Source organism: Neophocaena asiaeorientalis, unplaced genomic scaffold, assembly GCF_003031525.2.
Source record: "Neophocaena asiaeorientalis asiaeorientalis breed wild unplaced genomic scaffold, Neophocaena_asiaeorientalis_V1.1 scaffold14, whole genome shotgun sequence".
Classification (NCBI taxonomy): domain Eukaryota; kingdom Metazoa; phylum Chordata; class Mammalia; order Artiodactyla; family Phocoenidae; genus Neophocaena; species Neophocaena asiaeorientalis.
Window position 1 is genome coordinate 10,445,681 of NW_020175192.1, and position 21,080 is coordinate 10,466,760.

Here is a 21,080-nt window from a genome sequence, read left to right on the forward strand (position 1 = left end):
GACAAATTTCTAATCCATTTGAATGAATGAACAGATACATCCTTGACTGACCTGCAGGTAGGACACTGCCTTAAGCTGTTCTGGAACCCAAGAACCTCGTGGAGCCAAATGGCCCATGACGAGGATGAGGTTGAAGAAGAGTACCACACATACATGATTAGTCTCTACCCTTTACACATAATTTTTTTTAGTTTTGTTTTTTGTCCCGCCATGTGGCATGTGGGATCTTCGTTCCCCGAGCAGGGACCGAACCCACACCCCCGGATGTGGAAGCACGGAGTCTTAAGCACTGGACCACCAGGGACGTCCCTACACATAATTCTTAAGTATCCTCTTTATATTCTCAATATTTAATAAAAAATTTTAAGAGCATAACAATAACATGCATGACGTAGATGCACAAAAGACGAATTATTTTACACAACTTCACAACCATGCATTTATTGTCTCCGTTCACCTGTTATGAGTTGGTTCCCTTTCCTCCTGGGCTGCACAAAGGACGCACAGGCATACAACCAGCACCTCATAAAATCACCAACCATCCTTACTCACAGGAAGTAGGTGGATAATATTGGCAACTTAACCATTTTCATGGACTTTTCGATAGTATTTTAAAAAGAAATATTACTGAGTACATAATGACAGTTATTTAGCAAGTTCCTGGAGACACAACTATGAAAAAAGTTAATACAAGTGATTTAAAATGGTGGAACGATTACTCATCAATACAGTTAATGCACTGGGCAGGCTGAACCTAACAATTCTGCTTTCTACAGGCAGCTTGACCGGCCATTTTTAATTTATCCTACTAAGTAATGTGATCATGAAACCCAGTTAAGTCGGCAGGGATAAAGCCTGAGAGTATTTCTCCGCGGCCCCTATATCAAAATGATTTGTTAAACACAGAGCTTTAAAAGGCATCCTCAACATGCCAGTGAAAGGCAGTGACTATGGCCTGACCCTCTGCATTTCCAGTGGTAGCAGATGAAATCAGACATAGTGAGCATCATACCTTTAAGTGTTAGCGCAAAACCTTAAAGATTTAGTGAAGTCAGACAGAGAAATATTGTATGATATCACTTATATGCAGAATCTTAAAAAAAAATGATACAAATGAACTTATTTATAAAACAGAAACAGACTCACAGACTCAGAGAACTTATGGTTACCAGGGGGTAAGAGTGGGGGGAAGGATAGTTAGGGAGTTGAGGACTGACATGTACACGCTGCTATAAAGGAAAAAAAATAAAATGGATAACCAACAAAGACCTACTGTATAGCGCAGGGAACTCTGCTCAATATTACGTAACAACCTGAATGGGAAAAGAATCTGAAAAAGAATAGATACATGTATACGTATAACTGAATCACTTTGCTGGCCACCCAAAACACAACATTGTTAATCAACTATACTCCAATATAAAATGTTAAAAAAAAAAAAGATTTAATGCAAAACCAACCTGCAAAATGCGAAGTTGAACACAAGACAGAGCACGTAGTTCATATGGTATTTATCTACCGTGAACATGGATGGCTGTTATGTCTGCTCTGCATGTAACTATTTGGTTCACCCACTGCAATGAGGCAGCAAAAGGCAAATCTGTCTCCTTTCCAAAGGACGGCTGAGCCATTAAGGATAAAACGACCATTGCAAATTGGAACCCTGCCTATTCCAACCAATTTGGTCGGAAGTGAGGTTCAGCTATGCCTCAGGTGTCAGCACCAGTCTCTTTCAGAGGAAAGACTAGAATATCTTGTGTCTGTCTACTCACTGGCAGAAATGAGCTATTGAATTTGCACCGTAATATATTTGGGGTACCATTTGTTACAGCAGTTGGCCTACCCTAACTAGTACATCTACTATGAGAAAGGCAATGCTCAAAAGGGACAAATTCCCTTAAGTAAGATTCAGTCTTTGTCAGTACTTCTATTAAAAACAGCATGTATTCCTTTTCCTTATTAAAAGGAATATACAATCACTATAGAAATTTTAGAAATACACATGAAATTCCTAACATCAATAATTCTAATGCCTAACTGACAACATTTTGTTATATAGATTTCCAGGCTTTTATTTCTCTTTAGATTGACAGATGGATATAAATAGATGGATAATAGTAAAAGCAATTGTACAGTCTGCACTATATTTTTTCACTTGACAATATACTATGAATGTATCTATAAGTCATTATACTTTCTTCTACAACAAGATTCTTAAAGACAACACAATCCATTATATAGCCATACAGTTTTATGTAACCATCCTCCCACTGAAGGGCATAGTCTGGTACAACGGGTAGCAAAGGTACAGAAAGTAGACAGAGAAGCAGACCGTTATGGGGAAGAATGAACAGTAGGTGTAAATGTAAAGATCCCTCCAGCCACTTGGCACGTGCGGAGCCATGCCATCAGTGTAGCACAGGGTTCCAGGTAGGAGAAGAAACTGGATAAGAACACTTGGATAAAAGGTGAATGCCTTCTACGCCATTCTAAGGAGTTCAGATTTTATCCTGATGGCAGCTGAAGAGGTTTAAGCAAGGGTAGAGTACCATCTTTTCTGCTTTGGAAAGATCATTAGCAATAGTTCAGAGAATGAATTTAAGATGAGGAGAATCCCTAAGCAAAGATAAGAGGCTGTTCCAATAAGGCTGAGAACTGCTACAGAACCAGTGGAGTTGGGGTAGAAGGGAGGGGTCTGAGATGTGTTAAGGAGGTAGAATAAATGAGATCTGGTCACCAAATGGATATGGGGCAGAAGCAGAGGTTTCCGGTTGGGCTAACCAGGAAGACACTGATGCTACCATATGGTGAGGAGTTAACTAAGATCTTATGAGCACTTACTACTCTATGTGGCATAGAATAAGCTGTCACTCCAGGAAGCCACTGGTAGTAAACGCAGTGACTGTAATAGGAGTCACGATAGCAGTTTCATCATTAGTATCCAGGTGTCCAGACGGACTGCCAGGGGACATGATGAGATCCTGTTCAATGTGTTTACTGTGAAGTGCCTGTAGGACGTTTGGGTGGGTTATCTGGTAAGTGCTTGAATATACTGATCTGGAGCCAGAAAATAGGGTCTGGGCTAGAGATATGGACCTAGGAGCCATGGTTTCTAAGCACCATTAGATCTGCTGGAATAGCTCAACTCATCAGAGGCAAAGGAAGGAGCAAAACAAAACTAGACACGACACAGTTGAGTCGTGCCCGGCCCGTGTGGCACTGCCAACGCCTCTTCATGCAGTGATTTTAAAAGATCCAATTATTTCTCATCTGACAACTTGTTTCTGTATTGCTCCTTCTACTCACAAAGGGACTAAAATCTATCATCTTCTGGCCCCAACCATAAATATCATAAGCTGAGGAAGGTCTTTTAACCCAATTCTGCGTGAAGGTGGGAACTCTCTCCCCACCATCATCAGAACTGGCGCCACCTGGCTGGAAACCAGGATTTCCCTACTCTCTGCGCTGGTCTCGTCCATTTCCACAACAGCACTAATGACTAAAAACCTAAAACAGTGTCAGACTTACACTGTTAAAATAGATAAATTAAAATTCATGGTAAAGCACTTTGAATCTTCTTTGTCATTTTATAAAACAAATGACTGAACTTCTTGCTTTAAAAGTTTACAGTTGTAAATTAATATATTAATCATACTTTACAGCTTCAAAGACAGTATCTGCTTTTGAAAAGACGATGCTCGTGAACACAAATAACTATTTTTTGACAGCGTAATAAAATGACCCAAAAGGCAAGGGAGGCGAAAAGCTTTGGAGGAAAAGGGGAGACGCTTTTTCACTCTACTTAAGCAGTCACTCCTCTTTCGGCGTGTCCAAAAGTTTCACAGTTGTTTTTCCATGACTCTTCTCCACACAACAAGACTAAAATGAGGAGAGAGGGAAAGAAAAGCTCCTCGGGCAGTAGCAGAAGGGGTTTGCATGTTGGGTCATTTCTGAGATGAGAACCAGATGCAGTTTGAATGGACCATGGAAAGCTCTTTACTTCCACCTTCTCATGCTGCATATTAGGGAACTGAGGCCCAAAGAGGTAAAGTTACTCACCCCAAACCACCCAGGTACTAAACTACAAAGCTAGAGGTGGAAAGGAGTTCTCCTGACTCTAAGGCTGGGGCACTTTTCACTTGTGAATAAGCTGAGGACACCCCAGTGTCTGGCTGCAAGGATACTGTGGTCTCCCGGGTGAGGCAAGACATTCACAGCTAGAAAAACTGTTAAACACATCAGTTTTTAAAAAACAAAGATAACATAAGGGAAATTTGAAATGCACCATGTATAAAGTATGGAGTAAAACATACTTTATATGGTGCTCTGTATTCAAAGGCTAGAGTGAGTATTTCTGGCAGGATCGTTATTAGGACTGTCGTGGAAGCCGTAGGATATAGCTGTCCCTTGAAGGAGACAGAATTTCCGTGGACAGAAATGAGGGAAGAAGCAGACCCAGGCAGAGGAAGTGGCATATGTAAAAACTAGAGGATTAGGGCTTCCCAGGTGGCGCAGTGGTTGAGACTCCGCCTGCCGATACAGGGGACGCAGGTTCGTGCCCCGGTCCGGGAAGATCCCACAAGCCGCGGAGCGGCTGGGCCCGTGAGCCATGGCCGCTGAGCCTGCACGTCCGGAGCCTGTGCTCTGCAACGGGAGAGGCCGCAGCAGTGAGAGGCCCGTGTACCGCAAAAAAAAAAAAAAAACCACACACAAAAAACTAGAGGATTAGGAAAGTACATGGCCTGTTCCTGAAGCAGACTGGATAAAATCGTTCACATAGTACAAGTGACAAAGATTAGGCTCGGTCTGGATTAAGGAGGACCCTGAATGTCAGGGTCTAGAGGTAACTATGATGCATCCATTGAAAGTTTGAGCAGAAAAAGAGGTCTAATAAAAGTAGTATTTTAGAGCGATTCGTCCTCCAGTGCAGGGTTTAACAAAAGTCAGTTTGGAGCAATGGACAGAATAGAGGCAGGGAAATTATAAAAAAAGGAAACTTAATGAATAAATAAAAATTAAAAGATGCTGATACTAATCCAAGTATGATAAGGTGTCTCTCTGGACCATGTTGATAGCAACATGAATAGTGACTAAAGGCTAAGTTTAATCTTTAAACCTTTTATTGGTTTTTATTAAGCTATTATCTATTGTAATTTTGTTATTTGGTGGCTTCAGGTTCAGGAGCCTAAATGCGGGGTAAATTAAGAGTTGAACAGATGAACGCCTCTGTTTCTGGGAACTTTTGTTTATTAATGACAGTGTAGTTAGAAGCACTAACTTTGAATAGAAAACAACAATACAAAAGCTGCTCAAAAACTGCTCGTCACCACTTCACACCCATCAGGATGCCTATCATCAAACCGACAGAAAATAATACACATTGGCGGGAACGTGAAGAAATTGGAACCCTTGTGCGTTGCCAGTGGGAATGTACAACGGTACAGCTACTGTGGAAAACAGCACGGCAGTTCTTCCAAAAATTAAACATAAAATTACCATATGATCCAGCAATTCCACTTCTGGATATGTATCCGGAAGAATTGAGAGCAGGGTCTCGAACAGATATGAACACCCACGTTCATAGCAGCATTACTGACAATAGCCAAAATGTAGAAACAACCCAAGTGTCCACTGACAGATAAACAATGTGGTACATACATGCAATGGAATATTATTCAGCCTTCAAACGGAATGAAATTCTGACACATGCTACAACACAGATGAGTCTCAAATTCATTATGCCAAGGGAAATAAGCCAGTAACAAAAAGGCAAATACTGTGTGATTCCACTAAAATGAGGTAAAATATAGTCCAATTATGGAGACAAATTAGAAATGGTAGTTGCCAGGGGCTGGAGGAGAGGGAATAGGAAATTATCGTTTAATTGGTTTGGAGTTTCAGTTTGGGAAGATGAAAAACTTTTGGAGATTGACGGTGGTGATGGTGGCATGTGAATGCTTAATGCCACTGAACTGCAACTTAGAAATAACTTAAATGGTGACTTTTATGTTATTACAACTTGGGGGAAAAACACACTCACCAGAGTAAGACTGTGGTCCAAAAATGCTTGACTTTTAAATAAAATTCCCACTGCAATGAAAGAAAAGTTGCCACGGTTCCTGAGGAAAAGATGTGAGCCATCTCAGTGGATGGGAATGAGGACCTCAGAGGAAAGAGTATCTCAGAGGTGTCCAGACTTGCAAAGAAATAGAGCCGGGGAAGTTTCAAAGCTGTGGTCCTTGTGTGCTGATGGCATGACAAGGAACTCTGAGCGGAACATCTCCATCCAGGCAGCCACCGAAGGGCCTCCACTGTCAGAATCACCTCCCGAGGACCAAGTCTAATGACAAATTTTACCTGAAACAACGACAGCTACCCTTCTCCTCAGTAGACAGAACCTCCTCTCCAGGTCTGCACTGAGTTGCAGCCAGGATGCTCCCTGCGGTAGAAGAAAATGCCACCACCGCATCTGCTGCTTCACGGATGACACATCGCCCGCGTCTCCAAGGCCGACCAAAAAAGTGGAGGAAAAGCATCTCATTGTTCACCAGAGCCCACATGGACAGGCGCCGTCCCACCTACATTCTAACCAAGAGCTGACTGGATGTTCACGACAAAGGAAAGAAAAAGTGAAAAGTCAGTCATCCAAAATCTTTTCTTATTACTTCTGAGGGATACAAGCAGTCTTTTCCATCCTCAGTTACAAGGACTGTACTTACAGGGCTGACGTGGCGAAACACCTTGGGGGAGATCAGGGAGAACACAGAATTCCTGAGAGCTGAGATCTAGTACCCAAAACAAAATTGGTTGGGATGATTTGGTAATGGGTCTGCTCAAAACAGTGGCAGGGATTGACAATCGAAAACCCCTTCTGTGCTTGGAAGTCTTTACAACACAGGGAATTCTGTTCCCCAGCTGGGGCTATAGAGTACACAGAATACAGAATATTAAAATCCAGGAATAAGTTATGAAAAAACGAATTTTAGGAAATTAAATAACCTTTCTTGGAAGCCCAAAGGTTGATCCAGAGGAGGAAATGGTGTGCTGAGACGATGTGGTTCTAAATGCTACTTCCTACAAAGAGGCTAGCTCACCAAATTAGAGACCTGAAGAGAAAGAATCAGGTTTTGTTTGTTTTCTCCAAAATTCAGCCTAGAACAGTGATTGCCACCATCCAACAAGCATCCAGGACGCTTCGTTCATTTATTCCTTTGATTATTTAACACGTATTTAACCCACACGGGTCAGGCAGTATGTGCCTATCACAGAGGGAAAAAAAGACACAAACTCAATGAGTAATAGTTATAACCCAGTGGTCTTAGTAAGCCCCTCAATTTTTTGGCTTCTTTTGCCTTAACAGCAATTCGCAGACTAGAGACGAATATTTGGGACAACAGTATTACTGCTGTGACTTTCCTAATGCAGCAAAGCAGAGAGGGCTTCACCTCTCCGATCATGACCCCTCCATGCCCCGGGCTCACGGGTGTGCCCACCACCAAGACCCTAGGGCCCACATCAGGCACGTCCCCTCGTGTTGGGCTCTGTTCAGCTCACACTTGGTACACAGTAGAGCGAAAGAAGTAATTCCCTCCTCTAGGCTCTGGGCATGACCTCCTAAACCTGGTCCCCAGCTCCAAAAGCAGGCAGCACTCGGACCTGTGCTCTTCTAGTCCCCAGCACACTGACTGGGGCAGATCTCCAAAGCCGGGCTTTGTAGGGGGGAAGCCCCTGAAATAGAGATGCAATGCGGGTTACCATCTATGTCTTCATGGGAGGAACAAAGAGCCTATCAGGAACTGAAAGACACCTATTGTAAATTCACATCTTTTTTTTTTTTTTTTTGTACCATGCAGCTTGCAGGATTCTCAGTTCCCTGGGCAGGGATTGAACCCAGGCCATGACAGTGAAAGCCCAGAATCCTAACCACTAGGCCACCAGGGAACTCCCAACATTCACGTCTTGTGATCTAGGACCTCCGTATTCTGACACACTTAGACCCAGACAGCGGAATTCTAAGATGTCAAGAGAAGACTTGTCAGTGTGACGATGAGCAAGCATCAATACATCCTTTGCTCTCTTGAAGACTCAGATCCACTCATGGGCCCCATCATTTACCTAAAGCTTTACCCTGCAGTGTCCTCACAAAGGAAATAGAGATGAAGGGAAGACACAGCTGAAGGCTGAGTTAGGAACTGATAGCTCTGTCTCCCCTGTACCATCCATGCTGTGAGTAAACTTTGTTTTTGTTTTTTAGTTATAAAAAAAAAAAAAAAAGGATATAAATTTGGCTAGGTCCTAATGGAGAGAACCAAGGTTAGGATACAGTTTCTCAGGAAGCTATTTTCCAAAGGGAAAAATATCCTGGTTCTCTGGAAGACTAAAAAATTAATGTCAATTACCACTTAGGCGTCTCTTTCTAGGATGGCTGGGTGGCAAGTCTATGTTGGGGGGGACTATTTCCTAACAATCAGATCTATGCCAAGCAGAGATTCGTCAACCCATTTTAAGCTTTCAACTTCACCAAAATTTCTTTTTTTTTTAAATCTTCTTCGACCTGTATGGATCATTTGCAGATGGAGAGTCAGGAGACAAGCCTTCAGAAACAGGCTTAACTCAAGCCCATCACCGCCCTGAACAATATGAAAACACAGTAATATGAAATACAGCCTCTCAACTAGCACTTAATAAGACTTAGGTCTGAATTCTGTAAATTTGCAAATAATTCAACTTTACATTTTAAAATGTGACAGGCTGTATATCACTAATCAGCTGTTCAAGTATTAGAAAGTGACTGAAATTTGGGACAGGGGCTAGGTCATACATTCTTTCATAATGTTACTTTCATTTTAACTTAAATTTCATGATAACGTAACAGCCCAGAGTAAAATGCGCAAATTTAGAGCATTCATACTTGAATGGAAAACTGTCTACAATAGCCATTCCTGTGACTTAAAAGTAAGGACATTAAAAATTCGTTCTCACTTTCTTATGAAAACTTTGACAAAAACATGTTGTTACACTATTGTTTTTGGTAACAAATTGCATGAGTCCATAAGAGTCCTAATTATTTTTTTAACCTTTTGTTTTCTTTACAAACTTTTTTCATTATATACTTTCAATGACTGTAATAATACATGAATCCCTACCACTGTTTCTCATTATATACTTTGTTTTCATTATCATTCATTTATATAAGGCTAATCAAGACACCCATTCAATCAGAATTACCTATAGACATAATGTTTCCACATCATTTGAGCATATCAAAAACAACCAAACAAAAAACCTAAGTATTGCTAAGTACTGAGGACAGATGAGAGTTTCAAGATCTTTGGACACCTGGCCAGTTCATCACTTGTCACTGAAATTTAAAAATAGGTTTTAAAAGATGTTATGTTTATAATTAAGAAAAAAATAACAGGAAGAAAATGGGCATCGAAGCAAAGGAGATTTCCTGAACAATGAATAGATTGCATTTGACAAGGGCAATAACCCGCCCAATCATGTCTTTTGCTCTCATTTGCTATAAATATACAGGCCAGCGGAAGCACAGCCCATTGTTTTGACCCTCAGGGCTGTTTAAGCTTCCTGGTCTTACCTAATACATTAAGACATATGGTAAAACTTTCCCTAGATCCAGAGGATTTATAGATCTCCCACAACTTGATGAGAACGATCCCCTAGTGCCTGTAATATACTCTGATTCAGATATTTAAATTCACCTTTTAAAATATTTTTATTCCAAAGAGTTGTTTTCCCAAATGACCCATCTTGGTTTCATTTTTAAAAATAAATATATAGAAATACATACATGGGTTCTCTACTCAACAGAAAGAAGTGTTCTAAATACAGTACAGAATTGACAGTAAGATTTATACAGTTTAAAGAGAGCCATCACAAGCACTTGGGAAATTACATTTACACATTTATGAAAGACAAGCAGCCAAGCTGTATCTGTTCCTATTGCTATACCCTTAATGTAGCTTTTATTAAGAGTAATTCTCTTCAATAGTTGGCTGGAAAATCCCTGCAGCATTTCTGTCATTTTCGTAACACCATAAGGTCAGCACACTTTATTAAATAGTTATTGAGGACATGAGAAAAAGAAAGACATGTATCATAAATATTTGACAAACATGTTTGCATTATTACACATTCCAATATGATATAATATACTGAATATTTAGATTGGCTTGTAAGAACACAACTGATGTACAAATCTTGCATGGCCCAATTATAGATGTTATTCAACATCAGTATTTTTACTCCTTTTTGGGCATCAGTTACAGCCTAGTATAACCGCAATGCTTTGAAAACTAGAAGTGTAGTACATCAAACAATGATTTGTTTGAAAAATGGCAATTTAATTGCACAGCAAATTATTCTCCATTCCAATAAATATAAAACCTAGAAATGTCTCACCCTGTGTAGTGAGCAAGAGAGAAAGCAAAGACTGGGAAGAATTTAACTGTAAAAGAAGTGTAGTTCACACAAACCTCAAACATAAAGCAAACAAGCTATGAGATTCTGCGTTGTCACCTAAAATACACTACACAGTTTTTGTTTCCAAAAGTCCATTGTTCAGAGGAGAGCTTCTTTTTATACAGACTCTACTCAGGAGTTTCTCTTAGATGGGGAGAGGGGACGGGGCGGAGAGAAAAAATAATTCAGGGAAGACTTCCATTAGCTCAACCCTAAGGCTAATTTGTTGCACGTGTAGTTTCTACACTAGGAAGCAACTTGTAGGAAACAACACTGCAGCTGAGCAAAGGAGAGCTGGAAACTGTTGCCCAGGGTATGATATCACAAAATGACTTGGCTATATCCCCTCTCCAGCCTAGCATCAGGGCTCAGGCAGGAACAACCATCGCGCCCCCAGGGCAGCTTCGTGTGGTTAGATAAGAACCCTCTGCTTCCATCACTCTCCCTGAAATCTCCTGACCAAAAGCACACAGAAGCAGCTCAACCACGACAAATCAGTCCCTATTCTCTCTGTACATTTTTTTTTTTTGTCCAATTTGTGTTCCTTTGCCTGGTAAGTTCTGAATGGCACTGTTAAACCAGACCACACAACTGGAAGAATTCACAAGTTTTCACACACATACACACTTTTACACCCCATATTCCAAGTATGGACTTACTGAGTTTCCTTATATAAAATAGCTTATACTATTTACTTATAGCCTACAATGTCACAATAACTACTATGTTCGTAAAAATCCAAGAGAAACTTTGAGCACGATTTCAGTTAGTCTTTAGCTAAACCTATTAAAGTTTCACGCGGTATCGTAATTTAAAGTACGTAACCCTAAAATCACCAAACATACACAATAATTACACAAACCTGAAGCAGTAACTTCATGATTTCTTAATCTACTACATTACACGCAGATTTACAGTTCATTTAAAAAAACAACCCTGCTTTGGTTAGCATGCCACAACTTACAACTATGTATTTCCTTTGACTGGCAAACAAAAAGGCAAGACTACCTTTAGTGAAGCTTTTTCGGCTTAGAAGCACGAAAACAGTATTTCTCCAGACAACATGAATTTTCCATTTCCAAGCGTCCTCTGGACCCTTATAAGAAGTTTACCCCTGAAAACTGACATCTCCTTCTAGTTAGAAGGCGTAACTAACACCATGGCTTATCTAGCAACACTCCAACCCCCATCCTAGGCATCACTGCCAACTACGATCCCCTTTATATTAACTTCCACCATGTGCAGTAAATGATCCACAACTCACATGGTTTGGAGTAAAAGCAAAATCCTTCCTGAACGGCATACAATAAAACACGTGAAAATGGGATGACAGCGTGGCTTAAAATGTTTTGTTTCAGATTCTCTAACAGAATAACATATGAGGCAGTTCAATGGTGAGGCGCTTTTGTGTTTCCTAATAAGACAGCTCCCAGCAGAGAGTTTCCCATGTTTTATAGTGACATCTATCAGCCAGACCCGGGGAATCCCAACATCACTCAGCTTTCTTCAGCACCACTGTTTGAGAACAGCTTCCGGCCACAGAGTGGTGCAATCTTAACAGGTCTCTGGCGCACAAAGTGCATTGTGAAAATAAGGCAATGGAGGATAAGCAATGCTCTTCCCTGACATCAAAACCAAATCGTTAGGCATTAATTAACCGCAGGCTACAAGCATCAGAAATGCTCATCAGAAATTTAAATAACCATCACCTGATACGAATTGAAAACAGCTGACGCAGTGTACATCACAGGCGGACTGAGCATGGCATTGGTGCTGAGTTTTGTAAAAATTCAATTAACCCAACCATCTATCAGACGGATACATCAAGACCAGGGGAAAATCTATTATTCATGTTAGAATCTGTGATGTGTAATCATGTTAATTTTTGGTTTGAGAAGAAACCCCTCTATGTTTTAGTGATTACATGATCATCGGGAAATTACACAAATATTTAGAACCTAGAAATTATTTTGTGAATGGCATAAACGTAATGCTACTTCAGAAATGTAATCAGATTATCAGCTGATTTCTCGGACCTGATAATACTAAGGACACCTGGAAGAACCCTTTGCAGTGGTAAAATCGGGAAAGGTCTTTGAAACTCGATTGCTAAACTTATCTTCCGAAATTCTCCTTAAGGGCCTACATGTGAAGCTCTATAATGACACTCACCTGTTCTGATGCCCTGACGTGCCAAAGCATACTCCAAACGAAAATACTATGAGAACAAAAATTCTTGACATGATATCAGCAAAAAGAAAACACCCAACTTTATATACTTCTCACATACACATTTTCACAAGGTGCAGACTGCACCCGTCTGTTCGGACAATGAGTTCGCCAAAAACTCTGCCACATCGCAAGGGCAATCGCAGTGCTCTGTCCTTTTCTTGTTGGACTCTCCAGAGACACAAACCCCTGACCAAGTCCACACTCCGGACTCGAAGTGATGGGAAGACTTTACAGTCCTGTCCAACTCACCTTTCCTCCTTCAGAGGAAAAGCCCCACACGGCTGCCCTTAACAGCAACTCCTAACGAAAGAGTTCAAGAAGGCACGCGCAAGAAAGCAGCCGGCCCATTTCCATTCTACTTGGCGAACGAAACCCCAAGGAATTAAAAAGTTTGAGGCGGCCCCAACCGAGGACCAAACTTGGGCTTTCACCAATGGCAATGCCTCGAAACCGGGACACTGGAGAAGGCGCTGCCCGTGGAATCCAATCCGCGAACCCTCCTCCTCTGAGGATCGCCCAGAGGCTTCCAAGCCCGAAACTCCACCGCTCAGACCGCGTCCGCCCGGAAGCCGTCGAAGCCCGGCGCCCGCCGCGCCCCGAGAGTGCGCCCTCCCCGCCCCGCCCGAGCGCGCCCCGCGAGGCGAGGAACTTACCGCACCGCTTGCACAGCAGCCGGCTGACTTCCTTCTTGAGGTTCCGGCCCGTCTCGAGAGGGGGGAAGGATGCTCGGAAGGCGGCAGGCGCGCGGCCGCTGCTGTTGGCATCGGGCTCCATGAAGAAGATATACCTGCTGTCCTCCTTGAGCCGCCCGCAGGAGGGGAACGCGGGGTGGCCCCAGGCGCCCAGGCGCACGGTGAGCAGCGAGTCCTTCTTCAAGCCCCCGGCTTTCACAGCCCACACCTGGTGCACCTTCACCAGATAGGGCGCCTCGTCTCCGGGCTCGGCGGCGCGGGGCCCGTGGGCCAGGAGGGCATGGTGCCGGGCCAGGAGGAGGAAGGGAGAGAAGAGGTGGGTGGAACCACAGAAAGGCCAAGCAGTATAAGGGCAAAAAAAAAAATGTTTTTTTAAGCAAAATAGAAAAACAAAAAAAAAGCCGCCGCCGCGGTTGCTGGGAGTGACAGGTCCTCCCCGCGCCGCCGCCGCGCCCGAGCCCGGCTGTCGGGGCTGCCGTCACCGGAGGAGGACGTAGAGGTGCTGCTCGGCGGGGAACAGTCCTTTGTGTGAAGTGATGCTGCGGCGGCTGCTGAGGCTGCGAGCGGGCGGCGGGGCGAGCGCGCGAGGGAGAGATCCCTGGAGGCGGAGTTGCGTGCCTGGAAATCGCTGGGCGGCCGCGGCGGCAGCGCCCTGCGCCTCGCCGGCCTGTTTACCTGCGGGGCGAGCTCGGCCCGCGCCTCCCTTCCCCATGCTGATGCCCGAGCCCGGCCCGCGAGTCGGTCCTCCCGGGTCTTCCCTGGCCTGCGCGCCGCCTCCCTCTCCGTCGCCCCGATTGCTGCACTGGGAGGCCGGGCGGCGACCAGGCTGCAGTCTGAGGGGGCTGCGGAGATTTCCCGGGGTCTGAGAGGTGACGCTTCTTTGACCGGGGACCTGTTAGCCGGTTCAGGAAGGGAGCACGCGGGAGATGCGGGGCCTCGTGGCAGAAAAGTTTTGGGTGAACTGGTTACCGGAGAGTCCAAAGGGAGCAACACGTTCGCAGGAGAAAGGCTGCAATTAGAACAACTTTCTATCTCGCTCGCTCCCCTGCTAACGCCACACACAAGGAGCTCTTCAGGTTTGCTGCCTCTTCCACGGCTCCCCTCGTGGGACGCTTCAGGCTTGATTACCCTTGCCTTTTCTGCTGTGGAAATTCCCCGTTCGCCGTGATTTTCTGACCTGTGGGGTACTGCTGATCTGAGCATTGCTTGAATAAAATAGTGGCTCAATAAGGCCATTTGGTATAAAGTTTCTGGCACTTCGTCAACTACTCTGCTTTTTAAAAAAAAATAACTGAATGAAACGAAGGACGCCTCCGTGCCTGCTGGTACAAAGGATCCCAGGCATGAGGGGCTGTAGGTTAAATATTGTTCCATCTGAATATCACACCCGCCCCACCCTAACTCATCCCATCCCCCTCGGAACCCTCCACTGCTGTCCCGCCAAATTTAAGAAGCTGCTTTTGAAACAAGAATCCGTCATCTCCCAGGGATGTTCGGTCCCGGCAAGTACCACTCAACAGAAAGAACACATTTTTAGCATTTAAAGGAAACTTTCTCTTGTGCTTTTTATGGTAAAAAATAAATTCAATGATCTAATAAAATTGAGTCGAAGCTGTGTGTTATTCAATGGCCTAGTAGATGCACGTTGTGAGAATTTAAGATTTTAAAAGCACTCTAGCTACATAATATCCTTTACTCTGGGATTCTGTGAAGTTGCCTCTAGCAGTTTCTTGAAAGTAAGTCACATAAACTTTAGACTTCTCTATATAAAAAGTAAAAGCAGATTGTAGGCCACAAAGATCTTTTCTTTTTTCCCCCTTGGCATAATATAGTTGGCTAGAAAACAATGCCTTACTCTCTCAAAGTACATCTTGGACAGATGGGGTATTGAAGCTCACTGTGTGTTTCAGCATGTGGGCATTCCTATTTCTTAGGGCTTGATGGTGCGCTGCAAGAGTTGTAATAGTGCAGGTCTGACTTCCAGTATGTGTTCTCTTAAATGCTCGTGCTCCTGATTTATTGGAAGAAAGTGGTCAGACATCCAATCCTACTGGTGTCTTCACTCTTCTTTGACCTGACCTCACACCTTTCTGACTCTCAACCTGTTTGGAGTTGCAACTCCAGCCTAGAATGCTTTCTACCTTCCTCTCCACCTTTCTGACCTTGTACCAGCTATCTACTGCTGTATGACAAACCAGTCCAAAATTTGTTGGCCTAAAACAATATTGATTCACATAGCCCAGGATTCTGTGGATCGGTGAATTTTTTTTTTTTCTTTGTGGTACGCGGGCCTCTCACTGCTGTGGTCTCTTCCGTTGCGGAGCACAGGCTCCAGATGCACAGGCTCAGCGGCCATGGCTCACGGGACCAGCCGCTCCGCGGCATGTGGGATCTTCCCGGACCGGGGCACGAACCTGTGTCCGCTGCATCGGCAGGCGGACTCCCAACCACTGCGCCACCAGGGAAGCCCCTGGAGCGGCGATTTTGACTGGGCTCACTGATGGTGCTGCTGGGCGCTGACTAGTCTCAGACAGCCTCAGCTGAGACAGCTCATCTCTTAATGGATGTGGTCTCTTTCCTTTCAACAGGTTTAACCTGGGCTTGTTCATGGCGGCTGGACAGGTTCCAAGAGAGTGGCCAGAAGCATGCAAGGTGTCTTGAGGCCTAGGCTCAGAACTGGCATCTCACCACTGCCTGTGTTACAAGGCGAATTACAGGAGTACTCCCAATGTGAGGAGCTGGAAACTTGCATTGCCAAGGGGCAGAGATTCGGGAAGAAGAACTGAGGCCATTTCTACAATCCACTACAGATAGTAAGCATCCTTTGAGGTCCACCTGCCCCCTGTAGCCTTCCTTCTTAAACACTAGACACTCAGAGTGACCCCAGCATTTGCAGCCCCCCTGCATTTGCAATCTGTGTTGTTCCTCATTTTTGAACATGTTATTTTATTGTGCCCAAGTGTTTCCGTTTGACTCCCATCTCTTCAACTAGTAAAAGCTTGTTAAAAAGCCGAGACGGTGTTTCCAGCATTCCCGTTTTAACCCAACTGGGGGGGAATATAGTAAACACTCAATAAATGTCAGCTGATTAATCAGGACTGATGTGGTAACGTGCTTCCCACACGTTACCCCAATACTACCCACCCTGTCGCGGAGATGGAAGTCCAGGAAGTAAAAACAATAACATTTAAAGCACTGGCTTACAGGCTCAGATACCCCTCTTAGGACTTCACCAAGCATTTTATCTATGATTAAACATAAGCTGCTTCATATGTTTTTTTAATGCCCTTTTTCTGTATTTTTTTATGCCTTTACCTCACTCCCACATTCTCTTCTACTCCTCTCTCAGCTAAGTAGTGTTAAGGGGTAACTCTTGTGGATCTTTTCTAAGCATAGGTGAGAACCATTTGCACGTATATTTCCTTGCTGTTTTTGTATTGGAGTCTTCCTGTTCAGGTGCTCCCAAATGTTAAAAGGATGTTTCCCTTTTGAATGAAAGGGGGAGAACATTTCTAATATGATTAACATATACTTGAGAAATGTATGAACAATTGTTCAGTGTGATTACATGCTCTTCAGAAAAGGGACAATTTAATTGGTCCACACTGTTTTAAAAAGACAAAAAGAAAAGGGCTCATTCTTGGAAACATCCTAAAACCAGGGTACTTAAACCCTGCACCAGACTCACTTGTGCATCAAAATGCACCGATTGCCAGTCCCATCCCAAAGTTTCTGTTGCAGAAGGTCTGGGGGTAGGGCCTAAGAATATGCATTTCTAGTAAGTTCCCAGGTGCTACTGATGCCACTGCTGGTGGAGAGCCCACACTTTGAGAACTACTGCCAAAAACTTTAGATTTATTAACTCCAGGATACAGGGCATAATGATAATATAAACATGTGTAAACATATTTAAGCATTGTATTCAAATATTCAGTGTCCCCTCCATCACAAATTTTCCCCATCCCAGTTTTGAAAAGGAAATATGGATTGCCTCCTTGGTTATTAGAGACTGGCCCTATTTACTTATCCTGACTAGTTAAGATGACCACCTATTGACAGTAAAGGTGAGTGTTTCCTTGAGGACTTAATTAGTCTCATTGGTCATTTGGAACCAACAGAAAAATGAGCGATCAGAACAGTTGTCATCATGTTACCTGGGAATATTTTATGTGCTCAAGTGGGGAAAGAACAGACAAAATTATGCAGGTAGATGTGAAATAGTATTTTTACTAGTTTAGAAAATCTGAAGAGGAAGTCCAAAGTGCAGTGGCAACCTGAAAAGGTTTTCTCACCCCCAGCACTTTATACCTGATTAGATGCTTCTAAATGGTGGCTCTTGAAGGGGCAACAGGAAATCCACAGAGGCACTGATACCTACTTTATCATCACTGACCAATAGCATGTAGAATGCACACCTTCAGCCATAAATCATGAAACAACTGTTCTCCTGGTCATGGTGTCCCGAATTTGCAGTCTCCCAAAGAATCCTCACTTGCTTAGCTGCCTGTCTTGGAGCAGACATAAGGTCCAGAAAAACTTAGGACTCTGACGGTTTAAACGTGCTTTTCTGTAACAGGCTGTAAGATACTTATTTCTGACCTGGTCATAAAATTCAAACGGTGATTCTCTGGTGTGCACCAATCTTATATCACTATTTGTTTAGACTGTGATTCAGTTGAGTCAGTGAGTCAGCTGTGATTGCTGGTCTGGGCTGGCGATCCTATCTCTCCCATCATCTGGCCCATCTGTTTGTATGAGTTAATGATGTTTTCTGACGGGTTAGAGAGAGAGAGAGAGAGAGTGTGTGTGTGTGTTCTCTGAAGGAGAAAGGAGGAACCTGGGGAAGAAACAGAGGAAAGAGGAGGATGGAAAACAGAGGGCACTATGGGACGTGTTCCCCAGGCTCCAGCTCAGAACAAAGGCTCATGCTTATAGGGACAGAACCACAGTAAAAGCTGAAGTGGCCATTTTGATGAAGAATGTTATAACACTTAAAGGCACCACACCACGCATGTTGCTTTAAAACTCAGGTGAAAAAGTAAAAAGGCTATGTGAAGGGGAAGACCACTTTCCATTTCTGGGAGGAAGGACCACTGCAGATGTGTCCTGAAGGATCTAAGGGGGAACAAGACAGCAGTGGCGATGTCACTGCACTTAGAAGTAACGGAGCTGTGTTCTCATCGCAGCGCCTCTTAAGAAAGAAGACAGAAGAAGAATAGCAACTCGAGTTCATGTGTGGCAGCCCCGTGGTGGAAATTCCCAGCCATTACATAGCACACTGGAGGGGGAACGTGGATAGCAAGGTAGGGGCCTGTTATCATCACCATGTCAGCTAATAAACTAGAAATAAAGGTATCAGTGTTACTATGACTTCCCTGGTACCCTCCTTGGGGACGATGAGATGATGAATATTAATAACATTAATATTGACTATATTATATAACACAATACAGTGATATAAAGAAAGAATCATTATCATTTTGCAGATTATTGAAGGCAGTTGTTGAGATCAAATACTATTTTTATCACTTTTCATTGAGCAAAAGTTTCTTTCTTTTGCCTTATTAGTACATGAACCATCCAATAGAAATAATGCTACTTAAGATAATGAATATATTATACATAAGTTATTCATTTCCCCTCAAAGAGTGATTTGAAAATGTCACCGTGATATCCTTACTGATATTTAGGAGTAATGAATATGAATTTTATTTATTTCTATGAACACTTTATGGGACTTATTGTTGCTATTTACAAATATGCCAAACGTGAAGAAAGAAGAGGCTCTACTGGCAGGTTTTGCCTCAGCTTTTACTATATCTACTCATGGAAGAGCGGAATAAATAAATATTTTATGATCCACCCCCTAACCTGGGGTGCCATGTTAGAACATTAGTTCTAACTTTCTCCATTAGTTGATGCTTTGACTCAGAGAGAAACACATCAAATGTTAGACCAGGAAAGAATCCTAGGTATCTAGTTTGAAGTTCTTAATTTTATAAATGATAAAGAGGTTCAGAAAAGCTGACTGCCTTTCCCAGGGTCATAAAGCTCTTTATTTTTAGTATGAGGTTTAGAACTGAGGCTCCAGCTCTCCCAATTCTGTGCCGTGCCCACAAGCCACAACAGTTTAACTAAAAACCCTGTCATAAGCCTCTCTAAAAAGTTGGCAGCCTTGCAAAGACCATTTCTGGAAGTGATAGGATACATAATCGTAGCACTTCAGAAACGCCAAGTTCTCAGCACCTACAGTGCTCAGTTCTCCATCACAAAGGTCTCCTCTTACAAAGGAAAGAGGTCTCGGCCCCCAAGCCAGCACTGAGCCATCTTCCGGCTGCTTCTCCTGAAAACACCATTCCCAAAACACAACAAGCAACAGCTTGCTATTTGTGGTCCCTCTTTCTTGAGTGTTTCATTTTTCCATAGTTAAGCTCTTCTCTGGCATAAGACATAGGCCCCAGTTGGGACATGAAAAAGCTAAAGACTTTTCCATCATCTTTTCCTGGAATACATCCGTGTTCAGAAAAAATCCAACACTGGCCCCCATAGGAGGAGGGCAAAGAAAGACTGAAGAAACAGGCAGATAACTCCAGATTGGTGGGTGTCAGATTTAACAAACAAAGGGAACTTACACACGAGGCTTGTCTTGGGCGCCGCAAAATAAGCCTAACTCTGCACCCGCCCGCCAGAATCTTAAGAGTTTATATAGAGGCTTTAGCAGCGTTCAGTCACGTGTACAGTCCAGGTAGGCTCACATTACTCTCCCAAGGCGGTGACCCTGAACTGGGTCTAAGTGCGGAAATAGCAGGTGAAATGTACATTTCAGGCACTAGAGTAAGGAGACTCCTACTGACCGGGTCCAGTTCACAGGATGACCTGTGGTCATATCCTCTTGATGACCTCCTCCAACAATCAGGAGAGGTTTGTTTCAGGGTTCAAAAACAACTCGGCAATGAAACACCAACAAAATTCACTGCAAATATAGACAGAGAGCAGTATCTCCTAAGTCATGAAGTCTAAATGGAATTATGAAGACTGCTCCAAAAATAAGAAATTCGTTAAGCCATAAAGAAACTCATTAAGCTATATATTTCATTACAAAGGATATGTTCTCTGAGCAATACGACCAAAGAAGATATTATAATGGGTATTACAAACAGCTAAATCTTTGGAACGAAACTAGTGAGTCTTTCCATGACAAGTCCTAAAGATCTATCTACAATTTATGGTGGGATCTCCAGTGGCACTGGAACATGATTTTGAAGCCTTTTCCAATGTTTACAGGACACATTCATCTTTCACCCTGTAATCTTATTTTTAAACTTAGTCATATTCTCATTAAACTCTATATTAGAGGAAATATCTAATATTGTGAGCAATAATATGGCATTAGATGTAAACTCTACAGCCAGATTTCCTGAGTTCAAATTCCAGCTTCAGCCCTACTAGCTATATACCCATAGGCAAGTTAATTAACCTCTTTGTGCCTCAAGTTTCATTACCTACAAAATATAGCTAGTACAGTAACTCCCTTTTAGGATGAAATACACTTGATTAGATTAGCATGCATAAAGCATTTAGAAGAGGGCCTAGCACATAGTCAGTGGCATATCAATTACTATGATTTTATTCTTATTCTTGATCACAGTGACAACTGCCTTAGAATTACTTTTG